Here is a 13,456-nt window from a genome sequence, read left to right on the forward strand (position 1 = left end):
AGTCACTAGAATTATGAAGAAGATGGAAAACTACGGAAAATTCTGTCCTCTTTTTGGGTGGTGTCTCTTCTCCTCTCCCCCAAAACAGGTGTAATAAACATTTACAATCCTTTTGTTCTGGTCCTGGTATAAAAGGTAAAGAGCAAAGCAGTCATGTGGGACCTTCTGTAACCAGAACCCCCATACAGAGATGGGTGAATGTCTGAGGACATTTACCCATCCCTGTGTGTATATATGCATTTCTTTGAGTAATCGTTGTTATGCATTTAACATTTCTGAATTGGCTTCTAATTGTCTAATTGTAATGTAATTGGCATGATATATTTTTACTTGACAAATAAAAGGTTATATTTGGTTGATTCTGTATTATTCTTATTTCATTATTTCTAGTAGATCAAAGCGAAGGTATTACCTCAAATCTGTGTTCAGGATTGATCATACGGAGGTTTAATAGATGGAGCATGGGGCACGTCAATTAAGTCCATTTCGATTTCGGACTATCACTGCCTTAAATAAGTTGCAGTTTTCATAAATGTAAAAAAAACTACGCTTTTTGTTACAAGTAATCAGAGTGCGACTTGTACCGACTTAAAGGTAGATATTTACCCTGCATCCAATGTTTAAGATCAGACTGACGAGTTTGTGTCCGGGAAGAGTGCTCAAATCGGCCGAAGTAACTCTTATAAAGTGATACCAGGACTGCAGTGAACGAAATAATTGAAGATATAAGGTCATCAGAATAATCGAATATCTAAATTAATACATAACAAATGATTAATTTCTAATTGGAAACACAACCTAAGAGTAATAATCATTTGAAATTGGAGTCAGATTAAACGAGTGAAATTAAGTGAACATGCAGAGACGCTGAAAAGGCATAAACGCGTTAACCTTCGCCCAGGCGTGTCGGAGTCCGTTTTTGGGCCGATGCGGGGTTCCTTACACCTGTAAAGCAAGCGAAATTAGAAATCAAGGATGATGATACAATTTTTGGGTACATTCATCATGTCAGTGATAATACACATTGCAGCTGAACTGGTGCAGAAGGGGAGAAGAGAAGGGCATCAGAAAAACAAATTTAGGAGCACTCCTAATGTAATGTCTTACAATATACATATAAATATTTTTATATATATATACATTTATATTATATATATCAGAGTATATATATATATATATATATATATATATATATATATATATATATATATATATATATATATATATATATATATATATATATATATATATATGGATTTATATTATATATAAATCCATGTGCCATATGCTCTGTAGACATTGTAAAATATTGTTTTATAGACACAAGTGCGTTTTAGAAATGGAGACATTTGCTTTTAAAATGAACACGTTCATGAGGTAACAATAATCTCAGGATCAATCTCAGGATCCATCTCAGGATCAGGCCTGCCATTGCCAACTGGGCCAAATGCTTAATGTTTATAATTAAAGGGTTAAGTTCACCCAAAAATGAAAATAATGTCATTTATTACTCTCCCTCATGGTGCTCTACACCTGTAAGACCTTCGTTAATCTTCAGAACACAAAATATTTTTGATTACCTCTGATGGCTCAGTGAATTCACAGCAATGACATTTCCTCTCTCAAGATCCATTAATGTACTAAAAACATATTTAAATCAGTTCATGTGAGTACAGTGGTTCAATATTAATATTATAAAGCCACGAGAATATTTTTGTGCGCTAAAAAAAAACAAAATGATGACTTTTCAAAATTATATTGATGGGCAATTTCAAAACACTGCTTCAGAGCTTTACGAATCGAATCAGTGACTAAGAGCGCCAAAGTCATGTGATTTCAGTAGCTTAGCCATTTGACAGGAGATCCGAGTGGCTGATTCGATTCGTAAAGCTCTGAAGCAGTGTTTTGAAATCGCCCATTACTATATTGTAGCGTCTGGACCAATCAGCACACAATTATTCGTTGTATTTAATGAATTACCCCTAAACTCACTCTCACTATCAAAGTTCTGTGAACCCATCCCCCTAAAACTGCAACCAGCATCCCAAATGTAGCCAGCACACAGTCAGAACTAGGTGTCCTGTTACAGATACAGGGTACTTTTACGATCCGAAAGAATGTTAGTGACTAGTGACTCTTTCTTCCTGAGAAGGACAAATAAACTCTCTTAATCCTATGTATTCTCTATATAACCACTTGGGAAATATATAAACATGTATCCAATTTTCACATCTCATGATTTCTCTTTTATAGGTTTTATTCTATGTATTAATTCTCTCTTTTGAACTATTTTGGTATTAATGTTCCATAGTTGCAAATGTATAGTTAACTGAGATCACATTGCCAGCATGTTTGGTATCTACGGACTCCAACTTTCATTTCCTATTTGGTAATTTATGTTACATGTTACTAACTCTGTGACACATTAGTATTATAAGAATCTAGAAGGTTATTCTCTCATACATTCATCCAATCCAGTGTCTTCAAATCTGATGCTTCTCAGCCTAAAGGCATCTTGCAAGTATCATACATTTTAACACTAAACAGCGATTTAGTATCAATTTGTAAGACTTACCTTTGCTATTGCGGAAGAAACTGATGACTCCTTTCCAAATTGTCTTTGACTTCTTCCTATAGCTCTAGTAACAGTACCTCCTCTGGTTCAAGCATATCATTACTCATTCTTACCTACAATACATATGTGTGTGTGACCCTTTGTGTATGTTATGTGATGTGTTTGTTAGTTTAGTTACGTGTTTGTGAGTTATTTAATAAAGATTGTGCACGATACATGTTTGGTTCTGGCTCTGTCTGCTCATAAGTTGCCTCTTAAGTGATTAGGTCCCGATTTAGATATGGTAGAATAAGAAATGTTGTTTTAACCTGGAAATTAACATTTCTTAGAATTAATAAACAATCAACACTGAGTGTTCACTGGACAGACAGGTTAATTGATTGAAATATTAATCTTAATGTACATCCAGTTAACAGAGTTACATATTAATAATTAATCATAATTAATAACCATAATGAGTTATGAATAATTATTAATATTTCCCCTTTGAGTTAATTCACTACAATATTGCTGAAATGTAGTTTTTTTCTCCCCTAATTTTTATTGTATATTTCTATTTCTGCCCCTAGACCAAAGTAATGGGAACGTAAGACCACAAACTTAAACTGGCAGCTGGAACACTTCCGTTGGATCGTCACCTCAATGCCTTTTAGGAATACTTCAGTTGTATTTTAGATGTATTGCAGTAATACAGCAGTTGAACTTCAGTAGAACTTCAAATATCTAGACTGCAATATTGCATTTAAACTATTTTATCTTATAAATCACATTTGCCACTATCTGTTTATTTATCTGGAATAAATGGATATTTACTCAAACATTATGTTTTAATAAATGGCATACACGCTTTAATTAGATGTTAATACTTAATATATTCATTGAATTATTGGACAACATACATTTAATTATTTCACAGTGTGAACAGTACTTTTATTTCGGTCTGGTGATGTGATGTCATAAGGCTGCGCCGCGCTCCTGCATCTCGTGATTCGCCTGAAGAAAGCTTTTGTGTTTTAAATCGATAGTTTCAGGGGTTTTTTTGGGACTTACAAGTGACGTAAGATAGTTTAATAATTTAATTTAACATTGCAATACTTTGTCTAGCATAAACGAATATTATTTTAATTAATTAGATCGCATCCGTTAACGAGTAACCGGATGTTTCTTAATTCCAAGTATGAAAAGAACGGACTTGTGGAGACCGGTCTTGCCAGGCAAACTTGTAAGAACAAACTCAGAAGGACGCGAGTACACAGAACGCATAATTTGAGAATTGAGATGTACAGCGATCTTCCTGTTGGTCACGTGACTTTCGCCAGGACTCAGCATCGCATCATAGAGTGCCTCAGGGATGATGCATTTTTGTAAATATTTTATTAACATCATTTGCATATTCTTATTTCTCTCTTCTTGATATGACATTATGCAAGTAAAACATTTTACTTGCATTTAATATGTTTTTAATATGTTTAGTAAGACTTGATAGATGATAGAAAACAATTTATTAAAAGTGTAAAATGAACTTTCAACATAATAAAGTTTGGTCATACATTAAACATGATGATTGTATTTACAGGAAAAACACACATTCTTATGTACACTTATGCTGAACAGTCCAGTGCCAGACTTTTGAGTGTGTTGTTCTGAAGAAGATGCAGTCCCTTCACTGAGACTCAGCAGGGCAACAATTGAGATGTTGACTCAGGTGCTGCCAAGGAAAACGGATCATGGTTGGAGCCATGAGATTGAAGTCCTTGTTCTTCTATACTGGCTGGCATGTGGGGCATCTTACCGGATGATAGCAGACGCATTTGCAATGCCAACATCTACAGTCTGCCGGGTTGTGCATAATGTCATCGAGGACATGTTGACAATCCTCCACAAAATAATACACTTCCCTGGGCCACAGGAGATGGAGGAGATCTTTGCCCGCCTGGCTGGGCACAATGCATTCAAAAATGCTGCCGGTGCAATTGATGGATGCCACATCCGAATTCACCCACCTGCTGGAGAACAGAAGCACTGTTATTTTAACAGAAAGTGATTTCCATCCATTATTTTACAAGCAATCAGTGATAGTCCCGGGAGATTCCTGGACTTCTATGTAGGGAACCCAGGATCTGTCCATGACGCACTGGTCCTCCGAAGATGCCCGATGTATAAAGAAGCCCTTTTCCCACCAAGAGGCTTCTTCCCTCTTGGAGATGGGGGCTACCCATGTCTGCAGCATCCTGTGGCCATAATCACCCCATATAGAAAGCCTGTGGCTGGTAAGAATGTCTGCATACCCAGCTGAAAAAATAGTACACTTTTGTAATGCACTTAAAGTGCTCTATTTTCGCACACTATTTCTGTACTTAATATAGCAATTCATCTTTTAAAAGAAATTCTAAAAAATTCATCTTTAGTACTTCTTAAGATGATCTTAAGTACATCTAAGTGTACTCAACTGTGCTATTTTGAAATGTGCTTTTAATATACTATCTCTGTATTTAAAAAAAAATATTTAAATAATACTTGTAGACAAGTAGTAATTAAATATTAAAATGTATTTTTCAAATACATATAGTGGTGTTTCAAAATAGCACAGTTGATTATCTTCACATAAGATTATCTTAAGAAGTACTAAAGAATTTTTTGTATATTAAGTACAAAAATAGTGTGCGAAAATAGAGCACTTTAAGTGCATTATAAAAGTGTACCATTTTTACACCTGGTTAGTTTTGACTACTTGTACTTCTTTATTAGAATTACAGTGCAACCACTATCATATTTTCAGTATTTTAATTGCATTCACACTAAACATTAAATGAATAAAACTAATAACCAATTTTGTTAATAGCCAATTCGTCCTGACCTAAATGGACCTGTCACTGGCTGTTTCTTACTGCCAGGTCGCGTTGAAGGTTGCTTTAACAAGCACCATGCTAAGGCTAGGTGCATCATTGAGCATGCTTTTGGCATGTTTAAAACACGCTGGAGGGTAGAGATGCGTGGATGGGCTATTATTATTTTATCCGCATCACAATTATTATTATTTTATCCGCATCACAAAACTCATCATCCGTCCACCATCCATCCGCACCAACGTTTTTGACCAATTTTCAAAACCGCACCCGCCCACCATCCGCTGATTGGCCGATGCAAGGCGCTGCTGATGAGAGCCGCAAGACTAAAGCTCTCAGAATATCAGCAGTGAACTCTGTCTCCGATCGGCGCACAGGGACAAAAATAAATTAAACGCACTGTACTGTACAATATTTTCATTGTAGCCTAATAGAAAACGCATTTTAGCATGCTGCTATTTAGCCTACTACTAAATGCCTATTTAACTTTATTTTTTAGCAAATAGATAGAAAGCTCGAATAAAATAACAAGTCATTTACATTATAGGCTAATGTTCACATTTGTAGTTGTCCATAACAACCCCAAAAACTTACCTGCTTGCCTTGCACATCTAATTAATGGGCACAGTTTTTCGACTATTTTTTATTTATTTATTTATTTTTGCTGTGGATGTTATTGAGCTTGTAGAAATCGGAAACAACACCAATTCTGCGACACAGATGAACCTTTATTGATATCTCTATCAGACAATGCCTATTTTATATGCCAAAAGAAACAACAGGCAGTAAAAAAAATATTAAAATAAATATCTTAATGTAGGCATAGGCTATAGTCGCATGTTTTGGCAAAATAAATAAAAAACGGCATATCGTAGCTAAGCCTTATAGGCTCAGTCACCCCCACAAACTTTGAACGAACATAAAAGTCTGACCAGGCTAAATTGCCTGTATGACAAGTCTATGCCCCAATAACCCATGGACTTAGGATCATCCCCACAAACTTGAAGCGTAATGAAATACTACGGCATCACAGTTGCGACAAAGAAATTCTGGCAAAATAGCCTTAAGCCTCGGAACGTAAAAGAGAGGCCAAATAACTAACACACAAAATGTCTACAATAGAATAGAATAGGCTAAACCAATATGAATGTAAAATTATCAGCTGACCGAACTAAAAAGTTTAATGCTTATGATTGGTTCAACTGCCCACCACCCGCCCGAATTTAATTAAAATATAATTTTTTGTCACGTCATCCACCCGATCCGCGGAGTCCGCGGCTGTAACCGCCAACCGGGCATCTCTACTGGAGGGCTATCTTCCTGAGGGCTCTAGAGATCCGCCCTCCAAAGGTAGTTGCTGCATGCTGCATGCTAGGGCTGCACGATTATGACAAAAATCATAATTGTCGATTATTCCCTTGAAATTGTAATTGCGATTATTGATTACGATTATTACAGTATTACCTTCATGACTGTAGTCACTTATAACTTGATGGGCTGAACAGATAACAAAAAATTCTATCATTATCAATCACGTAACCGCAATTGACATCACAGAACTGCCCTTCCCACACAAACCAACGAAAGAATCTGCTGCACTAACCATAGCTGAAATCAAAACAATGCCTCCTAATCAAAAGGCATGTATCATTTTAAAATATTTTTGCCACTACTATAGATTCAGCTGCCATACTTTTTTTTTTCAACAGTCAGTGCATTCACACACATTCACTATTTTTTTACATGTACACTGTTAATTGTTATCATACTGCATAAAATTTAACCTTGCTTAAAGTTGCACACATTCTTCTAAACAGAAGTAATGCACTTCTCTCAACAACACTATGGGATAAGATACAACACAACCAAAGTTACTGTGGGTCTTTGAAGTCTTAAATTTAGTTTATAAAATTTAAGTTTTTAAAAAGTCTTAAATTGTACAAGAAAGTCTTAATTATGAGTAAGAGGTCTTAAATTTTGGGTACAGGAAGACCAGAATTGTGATATATCTGACTGTGACGATTAAACTTCAAAAGAGTATGATTTCATTCAATAAACATGAGCGCTGCACGTTCAAAATCCGGTGCTGCGCTGCTTTGTGTACTGCCATTACCAAGGAAACACATGTCTACAGTTCCAAATGCGCCATCTAGTCTGGACTTTCAATAAGCCTGTTGTTTTGAATAGGGTATTCCTACAATACAGGAGGTATTTTCAGGACCACATTTCTAAGATCCCATAGATTTTTTTTTAATTTTTTTATTTATTTATTTGTTATATATATATATATATATATATATATATATAATATATGCATGTACTGTATGTATTAACAGTTAAAAAATAAGCAAGTACTAATTTACAACATCCAACTGTTTTGCACAGCTAAATGAAAGACTGTTCACACCCAAACTCGAACAAGTTTACGTCAGCTTTTATATAAAAAATAAGATGGAAATATAAAAATGAATATGATCCATAGATCTAGTTTGCTTGAAATGTTTAATGTTTAAACCAGATTCCCTCTGTTAAAATAGAATTGCTGGATGGCATTGTCCAAAAAAATAGTGTACTGTAGAACTGTAGCCTCCAGTATTGCAGGAACAAAGCACTGGGTTTGTTTTTGTTCAGACCAAAGCAAAAAGTTACCCATGTTTTTACCCTGCAAACGCGCAAAGCTGTAAATTTTAAATGTTGGATTAAGAAGATAATTCATTATAAAAATCTAAAAAGTAAAATGTGTTTTTTTTTTATTTTTTATTAATATAATCATTTTAATTAATGTAAGTAATACTTTTGATTCATCTATTTTCTTAAAAATGGGTACTTTAAAGACTGAAATGTGAAGTGTATAATTTTATAAAGCTTTTTGTTTTTGTGAAAATGTGTATCTTAACTCTAAATCAGTTTTTACAATAGTTTAGTCATTTTACAGTTTAATATTTAACCTATAGTCATTGCTGCTCAAATGGTATTAATTTTATTGTATAAGTCTTAAAAAAGGTCTTAAAAAGTCTTAAATTTGAGCTTAAAAACCCTGCAGCTAAATGGATATTTCACCCAAAAATGAAAATTCTGTTTTCAATTACTCACCCTCAAATTGTTCCAAACACATAAAACATTGTTCATCTTTGGAACACAAATTAAGATATTTTTTTTCAATCGCTCCTTGACCCTGCATAGACAAAAAGGGTCCTATCACATTCAAAACACAGAAAGGTACCAAAAACGTTGACAAAATAGTCTGTTTGATGTCTGTAGTTCAACCATAATTTTATAAAAACTACAAGTTTTTTATGTTTAAAAGAACAAAACTAACAACTCTATTCAACAATTCTTCTCCCACACTTTACCATCTTCCAGCATTATTGACAGTACCACAACAGCTGCTCATAAACAAGCAGCACCACACACATACATCACACAACTCTTGACAATGGCCAAAGACATTACCTTGGGGTAAAAAAATTGTTAAATAAAGTCATAATATTTTTTTAAAGAACAAAATGTATTCTTATAGCTTTAAAAAATGACAATTGAACCACAGACATCACATGGACTATTTTGTTGATGTTTTTCATACATTTTGAGCCCTTGAACATGGTACAGCCCTTGCTATCCCTAAAGAGACAAAAAATAATAATTTAACTTGTATTCTGAAGATGAACGACACGTCTTTAAAATTCAAACGCATTGTTTGCTATGAGTGTACGCATACCGGCGGCGACATTTGGCACCTGTCCGTGGCGCCCAACTATGACTCAGAAAACAATAGAAAACAATGCGTTCGAAATTTTAAAGACATTTCGCTGAAAAAATACCATCCAACTTAAGAATGTTTAATTTACCTCTAATGTTGTAAAGGTTGAAGGGTTGTTTGCACTGGTGCCTTAAGAAAATATTTTTGTTAATAATAATATAATAATAATATATTTGAATATTTGTTTTTAATGAAATTGCTTTGTTTTGAATGAAAATTCAGGGAATTAGTCATTTGATTAATTTCTGTTCAGTAAAAATGTTCAGACTATTTTGAGTCATTTCAAAGGAAATATATATTTCATTTTTTTAAACAAAGCATCCAACTTGGTGAGAACATTTTGCTTTTTACTGCAAAGAAATTATACATTGTAATGTGCAATGAAACACTCCCTGCAGGTGACACAAAGTTCTTCTCGTTTCTTGGCTTTCCACTGAGTTGTTTCTTGCTCTTCACATTGATGCAGACTTTAGAGCTTCCTCTCTCCTCCATGCCCCATCAATAAGCTGATGGTTGGCATCTTCATAGTCCACATAGGTGGGTGGCACATAAGCATCAGATCTTTGACTGCGTAAAAAGTTGTGCAGACAAAGACATGCAAGGAGAATGGTAACAACTTTGTCTGGATGCAGGCAAATTGTTGTTCTTAAAACTGAACCGATTTGCCAAAATTCCAAAGCCGTTTTCAACAACAGGACGTGCCCTTGAAAGACGGTAATTGTAAATCCTTTGATCTTTGCTCAGATTTTGAAAAGGAAAGGAGTGGATAGGCCTCATCACCAATGAACATGTAGGGCATCATGACATCAGTGTTAGGCAGGGAATCATCAGGGGGGACATGGAGTTGGCCAGTGTCCATAGCGACTTTCAGGTCCAAATGGGCAAACACACCAGCATCAGACACTCCTGCACTCGCATACACAAACCTGTAGTGAGCGTCAACTACTGCCATAAGTATGATGGAAAACCTTGACTTGTAGTTGTAAAACATGCTTCCAGTCTTGGCAGGGGGTTGAATGAAGTATCACGTTTCTGTGCTTGCACAATTACAGTGTCTTTTCTCGCATTTCTCAAATTTGATAAATTATTTCTAATTGATTGGTAAACAGTAAATAGACATACTGTTTGAAATGTTTAAAAATCACCAAAAAAACCTTACACCTGTCTACAGAGGTAATACACTTAAATAAACTTGAAACTACTTTGATTTACATAGTTCACCCAAAAATAGAATTTCTTTTATTTTCTCACCTCTTTCTTCTGCTGAACACTAAAGATATTTTGAAGAATGAGTAAAATTGTTGGCCAAATTATTCCTTTCTAGGTCAGTGATGCAATGTCACACAACGTTCAACAAAGATATAATTCTTTTGCCACGTCCATCCTGGTGCACAGTGTGCAAGCATGCAACTAGAACTGCGTTGCATGACAATGGACATATTATAAGTGGTTTCAAGATCAATAGAATATGGGACAACACGACATTTGAAAGAGAACTGCGCAAAAACTTTAAAGATAAAATTCCAGGGGATGTCAGATAGCTATAAGTTTCCAGTAAATATTAATGTTATTTAGCATTTGTTGATGCAAGTTAATAACGAATATAACACCTACATTTGCTTTATTATTATTTTTAAAGCATTAAATTCCTCATGCCATGTGGAAGCAAGTTGGTAGCACCGAAACTTCAAGAAGGCCCAGAGCTCAATGGAATGCTTATATTCAAGATTTTTAGATCCAGAACAATATACAATCGCCCATTAATATCCCTTGTGGTAAGTAATCTAAATGGTGAAAAACACCATATGTGAAAAATGCAAATTGATGCTTTTAACTTTAAATTGGAGTTTCTGGTTAGCTCTGAAGTTGTTCACTTTGAATTGACTTAACTGTCATTTGATTTGTTCGTGCTGTCAGTTTAAAAGGTTAGTTCACCCAAAGATGAAAATTCTGTCATTAATTACTCATCCTCATGTTGCTCAAAACCCTACGCCATCTTTGGAAAAATCCTACGTTCATCTTCGGAACACAAATTAAGAAATTAAAGACATTGTTAAAATAGTCCATGCGACTACAGTGGTTCCACTTTAATGTTATGAAGCACCGAGAATGCTTTTTGTGCGCAAAAAAAGAAAACAAACAAAAATAAATTTATTAAACAATTTCTTCTCTCTCCTGTCATTCTCCTGTGCTGTTGGTGTAGTAAACGCAGTGCAGCGCTTCCAGGTTCTACATCAGGGGCCGTATTCACAAAACATTTTATCTTACCACTAAGAGTTCTAGTAGTAAAAGTTCTTAGGTTTTAAGAGAAAACTCTTAACTATTCACAAAGCTGCTGAGACCAACTTTTACTAAGGAATAAACTGAAGTCTTAAAGGTGCCCTAGATTCAAAAATTTAATTTACCTCGGCATAGCTGAATAACAAGAGTTCAGTACATGGAAATTACATACAGTGAGTCTCAAACGCCATTGTTTCCTCCTTCTTATATAAATCTCATTTGTTTAAAAGACCCCCGAAGAACAGGCGAATCTCAACAGTTACGTAACAGTCAGGATCATTAATATGTACGCCCCCAATATTTGCATATGCCAGCCCATGTTCAAGGCATTAGACAAGGGCAGCTAGTATTAACGTCTGGATCTGTGCACAGCTGAATCATCAGACTAGGTAAGCAAGCAAGAACAACAGCGAAAATGTTGTTGGATGACGGAGCAATAATAACTAACATAATCCATGATATCATGATATTTTTAGTGATATTTGTAAACTGTCTTTCTAAATGTTTCGTTAGCATGTTGCTAATGTACTGTTAAATGTGGTTAAAGTTACCATCGTTTATTACTGTATTCATGGAGACAAGAGCCGTCGTATTTTCATTTTTAAACACTTGCAGTCTGTATAATTCATAAACACAACTTCATTCTTTATAAATCTCTCCAACAGTGTAGCATTAGCCGTTAACCATGGAGCACTATCAAACTCATTCAGAAATAAAAGCAAACATTCAAAATAAACATATACTATACTCAGAGGAATCAATGTATGCATGATAATCACTTTGTAAAGATCCATTTTGAGGGTTATATTAGCTGTGTGAACTTTGTGTTTGCTGTTTAAGGCAGTTGAGAGCTCGCGGGGGAGCGGGAGATTTAAAGGGGCCGCGCGCTTAATCGGTGCATATGTAATAATGGCTCAAAATAGGCAGTTAAAGGTCCCGTTTTTCGTGTTTTTTTGAAGCTTTGATTGTGTTTATAGTGTGCAATATAACAAATGTTCATGTTTTGCGTGTAAAAAAACCCAGTATTTTTCACATAATTTACTTATCTGTATACCGCTGTTTCCACGGTCATAAAAACGGGCTGATGACTTCCTTGTTCTATGAAGTCTCTCCTTTAGAAATACGTAACGAGTTCTGATTGTGCCAGCGGTTCCTGTGTTGTGATTCGACAGCAGCTTAGCGCTCCTTGCCCGGAAAGGTCACGCCTCTTACCATAACGTGTGCTGCACATAGTTTTACATCTGGATTATTGTGCTGTTGTGCCGAATGAACACAAAAGACAATAATTCCCGAGAGACTGAACTCTTTAATCTCCACAAGCAGCGACAGAAAATGTACAACGTTAGCACTCACTCAGAAGAGTACCTCATACGGAAAACAGCCATATACATAAACATAGTCCCCTCTTGTGGCCATTATGTGCACTGCAGTCCAACATTAACTATTGCAGTAAGGATACCACAATTATAATTTTCGGGAACCGAGTTAAACATAAATTGTAACCATTGATCTCTAAGTACAGCGTCCCTGGGAAGGCAAACATTGGTTGGACTGCGGGATGAAAATAACAGCGTTTCGACGACATGGCAACAAACACACTCTACAAACACAACTCTTGCTCTTCTCCATGGGAGCGCAACAAGACCACGCCCCCTTTTTTGTGTATTCCTGTGGGTGGAGGATTTAGTGTCGTCATTAAAGAAGGAAGTAGAGGGATGTAGTCCAAACTGGCCGTTCGATGTAGGCGACTTCTGTTAAATAAAATATCTCGCTTGGCATTGAACTTTGGGCTTTAAAATTTTACAGATTTTATTTATACTCTAACAACAACATTACACACTAACTAAAGTTTGAAACATGGGATCACGAAGAACAGGACCTTTATATGTTAAACAGTGCAGTTAGCAAAAAAGAAGTAATACAGTAAAACAGTTAAAACATTAAAACTTTATTAAAACAGTTTTAATTTAAAGAGAAAAATTTAAGAAGTTCAAT

The sequence above is a fragment of the Chanodichthys erythropterus genome, chromosome 3 (genome assembly GCF_024489055.1).
Source record: "Chanodichthys erythropterus isolate Z2021 chromosome 3, ASM2448905v1, whole genome shotgun sequence".
Taxonomy (NCBI): domain Eukaryota; kingdom Metazoa; phylum Chordata; class Actinopteri; order Cypriniformes; family Xenocyprididae; genus Chanodichthys; species Chanodichthys erythropterus.